Source organism: Sus scrofa, chromosome 13, assembly GCF_054392235.1.
Source record: "Sus scrofa isolate SSC_HxYL_T2T_F1_AM1 chromosome 13, Sscrofa_HxYL_maternal_Yorkshire_Landrace_v2.0, whole genome shotgun sequence".
Taxonomy (NCBI): Eukaryota; Metazoa; Chordata; class Mammalia; order Artiodactyla; family Suidae; genus Sus; species Sus scrofa.
In genome coordinates this window covers 75,160,431-75,175,470 of record NC_139395.1, presented here as the reverse complement: position 1 = coordinate 75,175,470, position 15,040 = coordinate 75,160,431, and the positions used below count along the sequence as shown (strand labels likewise).

General features: G+C 38.1%; 1 long non-coding RNA gene across 16 annotated transcripts in view; it reads left to right on the top strand.

Moving 5' to 3' along the window:
- LOC106505658 (uncharacterized) overlaps positions 1–15,040 on the top strand; it is a 1,202,834-nt gene that overhangs the window by 560,708 nt on the left and 627,086 nt on the right. The window lies entirely within an intron of this gene.

Below are 15,040 nucleotides of genomic sequence, written 5' to 3'. Positions count from 1 at the left end.
TGTTATGGGGGAATCTGCTTTAACCTAGAGCATTAGTAACCCCTCAGTGCAAAGCAACTTCCAGCAAGAGAATGTGGTGACATGTCCTCATGATGTCCAATCTTAGAACTTCTGGATACTTCAGAAGTATACATTCATTATTTTAGAGTCGTCCTTTGAATTCCTTGAAAACGTAACCTAAATTTCACAACAATAATCTTAGACCCTATATCTTCCTCTAGCATCTCTTTGTGTCTTTCATAGATGTGTGATACAATTTGATGCCCTCATGTGTTCATTTACCTTATGTTATCTTGGAACTATCATATAGATACCAGTGGGTCACAGTGTGTCTTAGAAAGTTCTAGAGAAAGAAGATCTTATGATTCAGAGAAGAAGGTAAGTGAAGAGTAGAAGGACAGCTGTTTGAAAAGGCCCATTGCAGCTAAGGTGGGAGGGTGCTGCCTATAAAAGAAGATTTAAAAACTTTCAAAGAAAATTGAGTTTAGAACCTTTCCCAAGCATTCTACTTTTGTTCCCTTTCCTCTTTTCTCATGCTGATTACATATGGCTTGGAGATTGTCTGAAAGAAAGTGGACCTCTAGTGGAAACACAGAACTTGAATGATCAGGGAAATATAGAACACAGGTTTCTTAGTGAGTTTCCTTTAGGGTTTTTAAACTGTTTTTCTGGAAACGAAAGGGAGACAATCTTGTACCTTGTATAGTGGGGCTTTGCAGAGGTAGGTGCTGGGGGCTGTTGAAACAATTAGTGGTGGTGGGGAGTTACTCTTTCTAGGAGGCAAGATCTCACAGCCACCAGGTTTTGGGGGAGACTTCATGAGAATAGTGTGAAGCTCAGCGAAAAAGAAATCAAATCAGGTAGGTACCAGGGTATGAGTTTTGAATTCAGGCTGACACTTTTAAATCCCAGTATTGCAGTCTATGAGCTGTGTCCCTCTGGGGTAAGTCACTACCTCTTTAAGCCTTAGTTTCCTTGGCTATAAAGTGGGGTTAATTACCGTACCTATCTCCGAGGATTGTATTGGTTAAGTAAGAGTAAGTCTGTAAAATACCTTGGTGCAGTTCTTGGTATATAGTAAGCATTCAATGCATGGCAGAACTAGGCATTATTAGCCAGCTAGTAAAGACTAAAGCAAGACATTAGGTCAGACAGGTGGAATGATTATTTCACAGAACTGACACAGGTGACAGAATATCTTAAAAGCACGAGCAGCTGCAATGAGAGAAACAGACTCTGTCTCTCCACTACTCATTTCTTTTTAAATCACCATGTCATTTATTTAAGCTAATTTCCCTCTTCCTCAGGGCAAGAGTGAGAATGAAAGCTTTGCCTATTTCCACATCACTGCTGCATATATTTGGCTCCTAACAGAAGGAGTATATCATTAGGAGAAATGTATGTGCCATATTTGGGGAGGAGGGCTGGTTGTGGGGGAGTATGAAGATTGCTGTATGTTAGAAAGATGGCTGTGGGACAGAAGAGGACAAATGTAGGCAGAGCATTTACAAAGGAATCTGAAATTTGATCCAGTTATTGGACATCTGATGAATTGCCTAAATGGTTAATGGTTAATGGAATTTTAGGAACTGCCATTTTGTAACTCTGCAAATAGGTTTCAGAATTATACCAACTGACGCTTAAAACCTCCTTGTCATTGGGAAGAATTAAGGGAAAACACCCAGTCAAGGGAGCAGTATAACTAAACCAAACTCACTTGTTTCTTTTGTAGAATCCTCAAATCTATCTAAATTACTCCTAGTGAGCCCACTCAGTCCTAGTGTTCTAAATTTATTAGTAAATATTTATTTAGTTATTTCATACATTGTAGAAGACCTGGAGGCTTTGGAGGGAATAGAAGTAGATAGGAGTATCCTAGAGTTCCCAAGAGAGCCAGGTCACACAGTTGATATCGGGAGGAGTTCTTGTCCCTGGAGCTGGCCGTGTTGAGACACTACAAGTCCCTCTGGGTTCCCCTGTCATCCCCTTGAGCTTCTTCAGCTTCACTTTGAAGAAACTCTATAATTGGTATGGGCCTAATTGTACTGGTTCATGTGGTAAATGAGGGGAAAAAAAGATGAAACTTTAGAGTGTGATCATATTAGAATAATATGCAATAATTATAATACACAATTTTAAGCCACAATTTGCCACAATTTTCAAAAGTTGAAAATATGTCTCTCTTGGAGTTCCTGTTGGTGCAGTGCTAATGAATCCAACTAGGATCCATAAGGTTGTGGGTTCAGTCCCTGGCCTCGCTCAGTGGGTTAAAGATCTAAACTTGCCGTGAGCTGTGGTGAAGGTCACAGATGTGGCTTGGATCCCATGTTGCTGTGGCTGTGGCGTAGGCTGGCAGCTGCAGCTTTGATTCACCCCTAGCCTGGGAACTTCTATTTGCCACAGGTGTGGCCATCAAAGGCAAAAAAGAAAAAGGGGAAAAAAAAAAAGAAAATATGTCTCTCTGTAACAAAATGTTAATAGAGTGCTGGTAGTCAGTGTTCTTTCCAGCCTCTGAATTAATATTATGGTTTTAAAATGATCATACCAAGCTCTTAGAGGATGATGACTGTACAACTCAGAATTATGTGATTGTTGTGATCGTTGTCAACTTTGATTCTAAATGTATTATTACTCTAAAACTTTTTGTCAGTTGAGTGGGTTTACAGCATATACATAGCTTCTGCTCTTTCAGCTTTGTACTGCACATGAAGTCATTCCAACACACACAAAAAGGTATTTTTTGAGTTTTCTGTAATTATTATTTATCAGTAGTAAAATAATGTCATTGATTATTGTTGATTAAAATGATTTTACCATTTAAATTAATTTGACATGGAACTAAGGTGACCAGCCATCTTGGTTTACCTAGGACTCTCCAGGCTCTAGTCATAAGTTTCACATCTTAGGAAACAAACCAAGATGTTTCACTGTTCTAAATAACTACATGAATAGGTTTACGGTACTCTATAAGTTGGGCTATAACCTTGCAAATGAACCCAATAATGACCTTATGCCTGACTGGATCAAGAATCCTATTACCACTCTTAGAACTTAATTACTGCATAGCCCTTGAGAGTCATCTAATTCAATCTCCTTATTTTATACATAAGAAAACTTAGCCCTAGAAAGAGATTGTACCAGTCTGTTGACAAAGCCTATACTAAAAAGCTAGACTATATACTGTTTGAAGGCAGAGACCAGATGGCCAGCTCCTAGCCCAGCACCCAGTGTGTAATAGGTACTCAGTAAACATTTTTTGAATGAATGAATTGAATCAAATAACACATTAATGTCTTTATGAAATTAGAATACATTATATCATGAGCATTTTCTTCAAATCATTAAAAAGGCTTCAAAACTATAATGCTTTATGGCTGTATAATTCCATCAATCTTCTGTTGGTGAGAAATAAGGCCTTTATCAATTAGTTGCTAAAACATATGTTATAATAAATGTATTTATTAGAAATGTCCATCTCAGTTTTTGAAATATAGATACATAAATTATAGTTTGGATTATCAATTTAACATATTCATTTTTTTCTCTTTTCATTACTATTTATTTTTAGACGTCTAGACCTTACTAAAATATGAAGGCTTATTTAGATTTTTTGTTTTTATATTGCAAATATTTACTTTAGTTGATAAGTTTGTTTTCAATTATTTTCTCTCCATTCTGACTTCTCTTTTGCCTATATAATAATAGCTATTTTAAATTAACATAAATTAAGTACTTTGTGCCAGGTAATACACTTAGTGATGTTTCTTATATTGAAAAAGGCAATTACTATAATAGTTACAAGTTGGGGCTCTTTATTTATGTTACTAAGGTTTATACTCTAATTCAATATAGCTGTGTGAATGTAAACAAGTTACTTAAGTTCTCTGTGTTTGTAATTGCACCTATATCATGAAGTTTGTGATGATTAAAGAGATGTGTATGTGCCTAGCAAATGGCAAGAATTCGAATTCACTAAATATTAATATATTAGTTAATATAGTGCTAGCTATTGGAACAAATAAACCAAAGAACCCCAGGGGCTTAAATAAGGCAAGTTTATATCACGGTTGTATAGCAGAGTGTGATTCTGGCTGGATGGCCTCCACATGGTCCTCCATGGTGTAGACTGCTCCCATCTTTTGATTCTTCTTCCTCTTTTTCTATATTCCCTACTCATTCACACAGAGGATGGGGAAATAGAGAAGAAGGAACTCCATTAGAAAATTTTTGGACCTGACTAAGAAATGGCTCATATTCCCTCCACCTACAGTCTATTGGCAAGAACTTAGGTATATAGCAACACTGAATAGCAAGGGAAGCTTGTGGAAGGAGACAAGGTGTATGCTTAACAGCAGAGGAAGTTTTGTTCTGTGTAGTAGTCTATATTAAAAAATATAGCAATGTGTATTAACAATACAGCAGTCTCTCCTACTTTTCACTCTCATCTTGATTAGTCCTCAAAACAAGTCTACTAAGGTAGGAAAGAGGACAAGATTGACTCAGGGTCATACAGCAAGGAAGAAGCCATTGTTACAGCAAACAAAATATTCATATGACAGCTATTAGATAGGGCTTTCCAAGTCTCACTTCCTCTTATTTTACTATTATAAATTTTTGAAATTGAAGTATAGTTGAAATACAGTGTAGTGATTCACAGTTTGTTTTTTGTCTTTTTAGGGCCGAACCCACAGCACATGGAGGTTCCCAGGCTAAGGGTCCAATTGGAGCTGTAGCCGCCGGCCTACACCACAGCCACAGTAATGCGGGATCTGAGCCGCATCTGCAACCTACGCTACAACCCATGGCCATATCCTTAACCCACTGAGGGAGGCCAGGGATCAAACTCACAACCCCATGGCTCCTAGTCGGATTCATTAACCACTGAGTCATGATAGGAATTCCCAGTGATTCACAGTTTTGAAAGGGTATACTCCATTTATAGTTACTATAAAATATTGGCTATATTTCCCTCTCACTTCCTCTTAAAATCATTCTTGGTGAATGGCTAATCTGGTTGCCATCATTGAAGTTTCCAGAGACTTGAAGCAGGAAGAGATGACTGTTAGCTGCCCAACAGCAGCTTGTACTCCTTTTTCTTTCAGTAACCATAAAACTTTAAGGAGGTTCAGAATATTTCCTCATAAGAAAATGCTTAGAGACTATAGCACTGGAATTTAGTGCCCCTATTATCATAAATTTAATATCCACATTTAGTTTTAGCCCTAGGGGCCTACCAGACTATAAAAGAGAGATTGGCAGGTGGAGTAGACACAAGTGGTTTACACACATCCTGTAGGAACACTGAAGCTCACAGAATTTCCCTACATTTCAACCAACACCTTCTTTTGTCAAGTTTGTCTGCATTTTTGACTGCACTTCGTTTTATAATAGAGATGTTCATGCTTTTTATCTCTGAGCATGTTAACAGTCTCTTTTGAGAAAAACATTTCCCATATTCTATTTTCATGGATAACTAAGTACTCAAATGATCATCTCTTGAAATGCTTATTCTCTGAAATTTGATTCACATTGTACCCTTGAGTCTGTATCCTGCCCAAGCCTTGCACTACACACCAGCTGTCTTTCAGAAAAGGAAGTTAGTTTTTTGAGTTTTCTGACTTTGAGAGAAGAAAAAAAAAAAAAAGAGAGAGAGAGATGTGTGATATATAAATGGTAAATTAAGCTAGTCACTAGAAACAAGGCTATATTGTAGTTCAGTTCAGCAACTACCATAGGATTTGAGGACTGAAAAGAACCTTTGAGATAATCTGGCTCAATCCTTTCATTTCACAGATTCACAGATGAGCAATCTGAAATCTCAAGAACGCTGACATGTCCATGTACTTCAAAGCGTGCAGGAAGTTTGAGTGGATTTAAACCTTTATCTGGTCATACTGCTGGTTGGTTAATAAGGGTACTAAGTCTAAAATATAGTTCTTTTGATTTTTAGAAAGAATCTTTCTTTAGTAGTAGTGTGATTTTAACCAGGATCCTCAGGCTTCCCAGAATTTTGTGGATATATGTTTAGAAGTCTGCTAGGTTGATATAAGAAATTTTTATTTGTTTAACTTCCAATAATAATCTGAAAAACTAATATAAGCAGATTCTGAATCAGTTGAATGGCAGCCTTACAACAGAATGCAGAAAAAAGTGACATCTTGTGCCAGTGTCTATGTTTGTGTTTATGATTACGTTGATGCCAAACAGTACCACTCAAACTATGTAAAAGTAATAGGAGAGAAATGGGATGGTTTTGATGTGTACATGATGCCTTCTCACCAGGTAAAGGCCACATGATATCTCAGCACATTCTAAGAAAGACGGTTCCAGAGAAATTTCATGAGTTAAAGTGAAGGGAGGAAAAGAAAAGGATAAGAGGACTGAATCACCCTACAACATATGCAATAGTCTAAACTGCAGAGAGGGTAGAGAGGAAGATTGGGCAGGCATCAGTACCACATTCACTCTTCAAGATGTGACTTAATTTTAGGGGAAAAAGAGGGGAAAGTTTAACTCTTACATAAACTTTATCATTACATTTGAATTTGAGTTTAACTGGTTTGGTAGTTTTCTTGTTCATGTGTTTGTTTTTTCTGAACAGTTTTATTTAGTTATAATTGCTAGTAGGAGTTGAATTTTGTTCTCTACAAATTTATTTGTTGATGTTCTAACCACCAGGACCTCAGAATGAGACTTTAATTTGGAAATATGGTTATTGCAGATGTAATTAGTTAAGACGAGTCATGCTGGAGTAGAGTGGATGGACCTCTAACCACAAATGACTGAGTCCTTATAAAATATGGAAATTTGGACACAGACATGGATACAGGGAGAGCACTGTGTGAAAGCAAAGGCAGAGATCAGGGTGATGCTTCTACAAGCCAAGGAACACCAGTGATTGCCAGCAAATCACCAGAAAGAACCAGGAGAGGCACAGAATAGGTTATCCCTCACAGCCCTCAGAAGGAACCAACCCTACATACACTGTGATCATGAACTTCTCACTTTCAGAACTATAAGAAAATAAATTTCTGTTGTTTAAACCACTCAGTTTGTGGTACTTTGCTATAGTATCCCTAGCTAACAATACAATTGCCATGTAATAAATTGCACTTATTTATAGTTTCAAATTTTGACCTCTGCACACACTCATGACACCATTATCACAATAAAGATAAGGAAAATATTTTCCACCCTCAAAGGATCCTTTGTGCCTTCTTGTATTCTATTCCTTCCTACCCTCCATGCCCTCCTCTTGGCTGCCTATCCCTGGATTCAGTAAAACTCACCTGCTTTATGTAGATTAATTTGTTTTTCTTGTATTTCTTTGATTCAGCATGATTATTTTGAGATCCATCCATGTTGTAGTGTGTTTTAATAGTTTGTTATTTACTGCTGAGTAGAACTCCAATGTATGGATATACCACAGTAGATTCATTCATTTATCAATTTATGGATGTTTCAATTGTTTTCAGATTTTGCCTATTACATATAATATTCCTCTGAGTAATATGTACAGACTTTTGCCTGGATGCATACTTTTATTTCTTCTGGGTAAATACCCAATTATGAAATGACTACATCATGTGGTAGGTGTTTCTTTTTGCTTTTTAAGAAAGTGCCAAATTGTTTTTTCAAAGTGGTGGCACCATTTTTCATTCCCAGGAGCAGTGTGTAAGAATTACAATAAGCCTTCATATTAATGATTCTTGAAAATGAGTGTCTTCAGGGAGGTAGGAATTTTTAGATGCTCTTAGAAAGCACCCTGCCTATCACCTTATACCAGGCTTAACTCACACACTTAGGTTATTGACCTATTTGACTTTGAAATGTGCAGCCTATGATTTTGTTTGAATTAACTATTCAAATATATTAGTCAAATGTTACATGTGTACAAATCTCTGAAGAGACCTAGACTAAAGTCAGAAGATATAATTGTGCTGTTGACCAGCCAAAAATACTCCTCAGCATGCTATCCACCAGCTGAAATATGTCCTCTGAAATGCCAGAGTTAAGACATCTGTCCAGCCTGTATCCTTGGAGTGTTTTGGGTTTTGTTTTTGTTTTTGTTTTTGTGTTTGGGATCAGGTCAAACTATTCAGTGAAGCATTTTGAAGACTGTGGAATCTGCTGGCCATTTATTTCATGATGCCAGGAAAGTGGAAGGTTGTCTGAGATGGGTTTCCAGAATGAAGTTCCCACAGACTGTAGAGTGTATGGGCCAGTTGCTCCTGCTCCCTTCCCCCTCGGTCCTGGGCAGAAAAATAGGTACCAGCAGACCTTGGGAAAAAAGACTAAATGCCCTCTAGGACTATTCCTTTTGAAGTCCAAGAGGAGTTTGGGATTGGAAAACAAGTAGCCATTTTCTCTGGAATTTTCTCTGTTATAGTTAAGATTTTGCTGTAATAAGAAGAAGGAGGAGGAGAAGGGGAGGGGGAGGAGTAATAGAGGTAGAAAGAAGAAGAAGAAAACTGTGGCAGCTAACTTTTATTAAGCAGATATTTTGTGCTAGGTGTGGTATAATTTTTCCATGAATTCCATGCAGTTTTTACAACAATCCCATGAGATGGGTAGGTATCACTATAACCTTAGTTTTTTTCAGGTAAGATAACTGAGATTTTTTTTTTCTTCTGACCACACCAATGTCATATGGATTGAACCCATGCCACAGCAGCAACTAGAGCCACTGCAGTGACAATGCTGAATCCTTAACCCGCTGCACCACAAGGGAGCTCCAGTAATTGAGATCTAAATTAAGATATATAACATGTCCCAGATACTAGAGCTCATGGCTTTAACTATGATAGTCCATAATTTCTGATTCTATCTCTGCTATAGTACTATAATCTGAAAGGCCTGCACCATTTGGTCACATTGACATAGATACACCTTTTGGTTAAAAAAAAAAAAAGAAAAAAGAAAAAAAAAAAGAAAAGAAAATTAGAAAAAGAAAGATTTATGTAGTATTCTAGGAATTGTCTCCAAATATCTTAATGCTTTTGGAAAGGAGGAGTCTGAGGAATACTACTCATATTTTATTAGGATTAGCTTCATTTCTTTGAATCCCAAGGTATTTAGGTGTAAAATGAGGCAAGCTGATAGAATTGGTGTTTTTCCCATTTTCTTTCCCTCCAGAGTTCTTTGATTAGATTAAATCACAAGGAAATACTACATCAAGACGTAAAAGTAAATTTACCAGAGTTTTCGGTTACAACAACCAAATCTACTCTAGGTAGTTTGGGTAAGAAGAGCCTTCCTAAAAGTTAGCCTACAGGATCTCTGGAAGGACTAGACATTGCCCATCCAAGAACAAAGCAGCTGGAGAACATGTCTTACCTCGATGTTCGTATTCTGATGGAATAGGAAATGTTACTTGCCTATCACTTGATACCTACTATACTGTGGGCTAGAGTCCAGTAACTCTACACAGCTCTACCTAGTGATGCTACCATGGTCCTTGCCAAAAATATGGCTGCCTTTTCAAGTAATTCACTTGTGCTTATGTGTTGCTTGACTGAATCCAGACCCTATGCAGGAGAGTAAGCCAGAGAGAAAGGGATTAGCCTGGGTATTGGCTGGGCCAACTCACAGTATATGCCATCATGCACATTGAAGATGGCCAAAATGGGAGCCCCTATTTGACTTTTATTTTTCACTATTCCTTGATTTTGATGGGACCCTGTTGGCCAACCCCTCACTAAACAGGCCCCCAAGGCTCTGCAAACCAAACCAAGAAAAACACCAAACTAGATTATTTCTAAGTTTCTCTCTAGTGTTAAAATTCCTTAGTCTGTGCATTTCCAAGGTTAAATTAGAGTAGGAGAATTTAAAGAAGTATTTTCCTAGAGGATTCTGCTAGTTCCAATATATTCTCCATAATTATCAGTAGTTAAGGATATTATACTCAAGGAGTATGGCTTCATCTACATTTACCTTTGGCTTGATTCCCTCAATTAGGTGTATCAGTATAAGAATATCCAATTTACACACAAGGAATGGAAAGGGAAGGCAAGGGAAAGAAAGATGCAATATTTAACAGAGATTATATGGCATTTTTTTTTTCCAGAAGGGTATATTTTGGGTCTTTCAAGGGAAATATTTTTAACTTGCAAGTACTTGCATATGCAGGTATAGGGAAACTGCTTACAGTGTTTGGCACAGGTTCAGATCTACAAATCTCAAGCACAAATTTCTAAAAGTCAGAAAAAAGAACGAGCAAATGAGCTCGTTATTTAAAGACCTGTTTACATAATCTTTTACTCCCTAATATTTCTCAATTATTGGAAAATACCTATCCTATTATTATCAGGACACCCCAAAGACAACAGAAATCAGTGAGATACCATATCATTAGGCATAGTGTGTACATCAGCTATATGATAACTTGGGATGGACTATGTCCTTGTGTCTAAGAGCTTGGCCTCTAGATTCAGTCCTTTTAGAAGCTTTAGTAAACTTATCCATAAGTGGGAATAATAATAGAATCTGTGTCATGTTGTTGCAATATTAAATGGACTGATTATTATCACATTGTCTGGGACATCAGAAATGTTGTCTTGTAAGTCACTGTGGCACATACCTTTACTTTTGCTCCCTTGGAAACTCACTTGGCCGTAGAGCAGTGACTTGAGGAGGCTGCTAACCAGGATAGGAGAAGTGGCTCCACAAATTTATCTTCTAGAGGAGTGAGGTGTGATATTCATATATGTGCAATCAACTCCCATGTCACCCACAATCATCAAGATGTAGAGACAGATCTCTCCCTTTCTTCGAACCTTCTTTAGCTGTACAAGATTCAATAAACATTGATGAACATTGACTACAGTTAAAATGTGAGAGCCCATGAACTGGGAGATTGGACAAACATGGACACTAATTCAGCAAATATTTGAATTGTTTTCAGCTCTGAGCTTTATCTAGGCCCTAGGAGATTTGATGAATCCTGTGGTGGGGACAAGGGAGAAGGACATTAAAGAATTAGATGTTAGCATTGATTCTGCCCCTACATATGTGGAAAACCACAGGTAGGGTGACCAACTATCACAGTTTTCCTGTACCTGAGGGGTTTACTGGTTGCACAAAACTTTTCTTTTAAAAACTGGGGCTGAGTGATTTCCCAGGATGCAGTATTTTGGTGCTAAAACCAGAAAGGCCTGGCTTCTACCAAAGTGAGCTAGTCATACTAACGAGTTTTATATTTATTATTAGACAGCTATTCTTGACTTTGAGGACTTTAATCCCTTGCACTTAAAGTGAGAAATTCTGGAGTTCCCGTCATGGCTCAGTGGTTAACAAATCTGACCAGGAACCATGAGGTTGTGGGTTTGATCCCTGGCCTTGCTCAGTGGGTCAAGGATCCGGCGTTGCCATGAGCTGTGGTCTAGGTCGCAGACGCAGCTCGGATCCTACATTGCTGTGGCTCTGGTGTAGGCCGGTGGCTACGGCTCTGATTAGACTCCTAACCTGGGAACTTTCATATGCCATGGGTGTGGCTCTAAAAAGACAAAAGACAAAAAATAAAGTAAAATAAAATAAAATAGAGCAAGAAATTCTGCACTGATATGTGGCTCTGATGTGGTCCAAAGTGGATCTAGAGTAGGGTTTAAGAGAGCAGATGAGACTCTCAATATTCCGAGGCCCTTGACAAATTAATTACCTCTTTGAACTTCAGCTGTATCATCTAGAGAAACAGGTATCTTTTAGATACCTACCCCCTATGTGCCTGTGTTTAATAGGTTAAATGAGATAGTGTGTGTACAAGTGCCTAGCACAGAAAGGAAGTATAGTATTTAAAAAATGTTCTATCTTCAAATAAGAAAGCATACTACACTGGCTTAAAAATAAGTTTCATATATGTGTGCTTGTCTGCATTAGCTATCTATCATGTGTGCCTCAAGTAGTGCTCTGGAAATTCCCTTCAAATGTTTTCATTGGTTGAAATTAGAAACAAAATTGGAACTTCCCCAAGTACAAGTGTGACCTTTTTTGTGTCTTGGGTATCTCCTAAAAGCTTCTAGAACTTAGTGTGGTCAAATTTTGGGAACACAGAGTTTTGAAGTTATGCCTTGGGGATAATATGTGCAGCAAGCATTTTGTTTATTTTTTATCTGTTTTTTTTTTTTAAATACAAATCTACCATGAGGAATGTTATTTTTGTATATATATCACAGGAGCTAGCTAAGATCATATCCTTTTGAAGCCTCCTCCCTTACCTAAGTTATTGCTTTTTAATCTCTTTATCTGAGTGATTTCCTTGCCACACAGAGATTTAATGGAAAGGAAAGGTGGCAGAGATGAACAGATATGTAATTTTGGTCTGCTAAGTAGACAGAAAACTTTCTGCGTCATGAGCCTGAGAAAAAGTTGAAATGTCAAAATTTGTTTAAAAAATAAACAATATGCCCAAAATGGAGTCACTTGTGGAGTTCCCACTGTGTCACAAAGGGGATCCACCAACATGTCTGGAGCTCTGGGATGCAGGTTCAGTCCCCAGCCTGGCATAATGGTTAAAAGATCCTACCTTGTCACAGCTAAGGGGTAGGTCATAACTATGTCTCAGATCTGATCCCTGGCCCAGGAACTTCATATGCCATGAGATGGCCAAAAAAGAAAAAGGAACCACTTGTGCTAAGTCCCATATCAGCAAACCAAGATTTCATACCTAATGTAATTGCAATTTCAGCCTCTTTTGGGAATGTTACCTTTAACTGTCAATCTGGAATTATCTGGTCAGTATTAATGAGGTAATCTGCCTTTTCCCAGAGAAAGTTGACCTTGCTTGAAACAATCCATTGTTCACAAAACTAGCTTCCTCGCCCTTCCTCCTTTTGCCTGTAAAAGTTTTCCATTTGGTACAGGTCCTCAGAGCTCATTTTTATGTGCTAAAATGGAATGCTACCTGGTTCATGAATCATGAAATTAAGCAAATTACATCTTCAAATATATTTAGTTGGATTTTGTTTTTTTAACAGATTTAGTGGCAGTGATTGAATCAAAGGCGACTTCCAATGGCTTCAATGACAAGAGACACAGGTGTAATACACACAAACTCTTCTGAGTTCTATCTTTCTCACCATTTCCCAGGGCTGTATGATAAGTTCCTCTCAGTTCTGAGCTCTTTTCTGTTTATGTTGAGCTCCTGATCTAACTGGCTTTTCAGTCCAGGAAATGTCCACATGAACTAGCTGATAATTCCATCCAGAACCCAAGCCCCTAGCCTTTGGTTCAGTCTGCAATTTCCCATTTGATTAGAAAACCGTAGCCTTTGGTTCTGTTCCTAGACTCCACATTGGGATCTGCTGGAAGTTTAGTCTGAAGTTCCTCATTTGTTTGGAATCACTCTGAAGTCCCCATTCTTTGGCATCTGATGGTTCACCTCTTTCCCCAATCCCTAGTCCCATGGGAATTACCATCAGTATACACAGGGCTTTCTATTGGCCAGGCCACAATAACATCTCATTGGTATTGTTGGTATATTAATGTGTACATGAGGTAGAGGCTATTGCTAATGGGGGTCTTAGAAGACAGAGAGCCACAAAATGTACATGAATCAAGCATTTAAAAGCTGTTCATAGTACACACTACCTAACACACTTGTGTTAGTATAAATTGGTCAGGGAGTGGGTTGGATTGACACTCACTCACCAATCCCAAGAAAACTTCTTTGCAGCAAGGTACACTGCAAAATATTACACAATTCTCAGCCTGGAGGCATAGCTCTTTTAGGTATTAGTCAGGGTCCAAGAGACCCACAGGCTTAGTTAAATAAATAAACAAACACTCATACAGTGGAATACTTACATTCATAAGAGTGCTACCTCTGGCACACCTGTGCTACCTCTGGCATACCTGCTTATTTTTTGTCTAAGAATTATGGTCCCTGGTGGTATAGTGGTTAAGATTTGGCAGTTTCAACACTGTGGCTTGAATTCAATCTCTGGTCTAGGAACTGAGATCCCACATCAAGCTGCTGCATGCTGGAGAAAAAAGAGAAAAAAAAAATGAAGAAGGAAAAAAAGAACTAGGGTCCAGAAGCTACAAATATTTATAAAAATTGCAAAATCTTAATAAAGACAATCTAAAATTACAATGGTCATTATGAGGAATGTTCAAATTAGATAAGATCATTCATTTAAAAAGTACCCTTGAGCAAGAGTTCCTGAATTAAACAAACAAAATGGGATACCTATTTTATTTGGTATGCAGAAGCACTCAAAAGGCTTCAAGATTCCAAAAGGGCCTCACCAAAAAATTTGCTGCAAAAGACTCATGGAAAATTACATACCCAACAGATACCTACAACAAAAGATGATAAAACTGATGTTATGATCACAAGTTGTATGCCTGTTAGCAAGAGTCCCTCTGAGTTCCCTGGCATGAAATGAGCTCCAGTAGTTGCTGAGGACTCAGGGAAGGGGCTTCTCCTGGCCAAGATCAACCTGCAATTGGCATGGACACTTGGGCTGGCTCACCAAAACTGTTACAGAGCACAAGTTCATGTGACTGCTACACAGTAAGACCAAACAAGCTGAAATGTTGGAGTTTGGAGCAGAGAAAGGTTTATTGCAGGCCCAAACAGGGAGAATGGTGACTTGTGCCCCCCCAAAATCTTAGGAATTCCCATTGTGGCTCTGAAATAGACAACACTTATGACTTGAACCCAGCCAGAACCCAGACTGGGACTTGAACCCATGTGCTAGGACTTGGACACAGCCTAAACACAGAGGGACTTGAACCCATAGTGTTTAAATTAGAATCACTCATCTGGTTTCTGGACTTACTGAGGTTCAAGTTCTTTGTGCCTCAGCACAGAATGAATTCAGCAGGAGACAAAGTGATAGGCAAGAAATAGATTTATTAAGGTGTTTGTGAGAGATACAAATGGGCACACAAGGAGGATTAGGTTAGCTACATTTTTATAATCCAAAGGAAGTGGGGAGTGGGAAAAGACTGCTTCTTCCTCTTTCTTTGAGTAATAGCTCCTACTTTGTATCTGGTAATAGAGTATTTGAATTTATAAGGTCAAACTAGGACTGTCAGG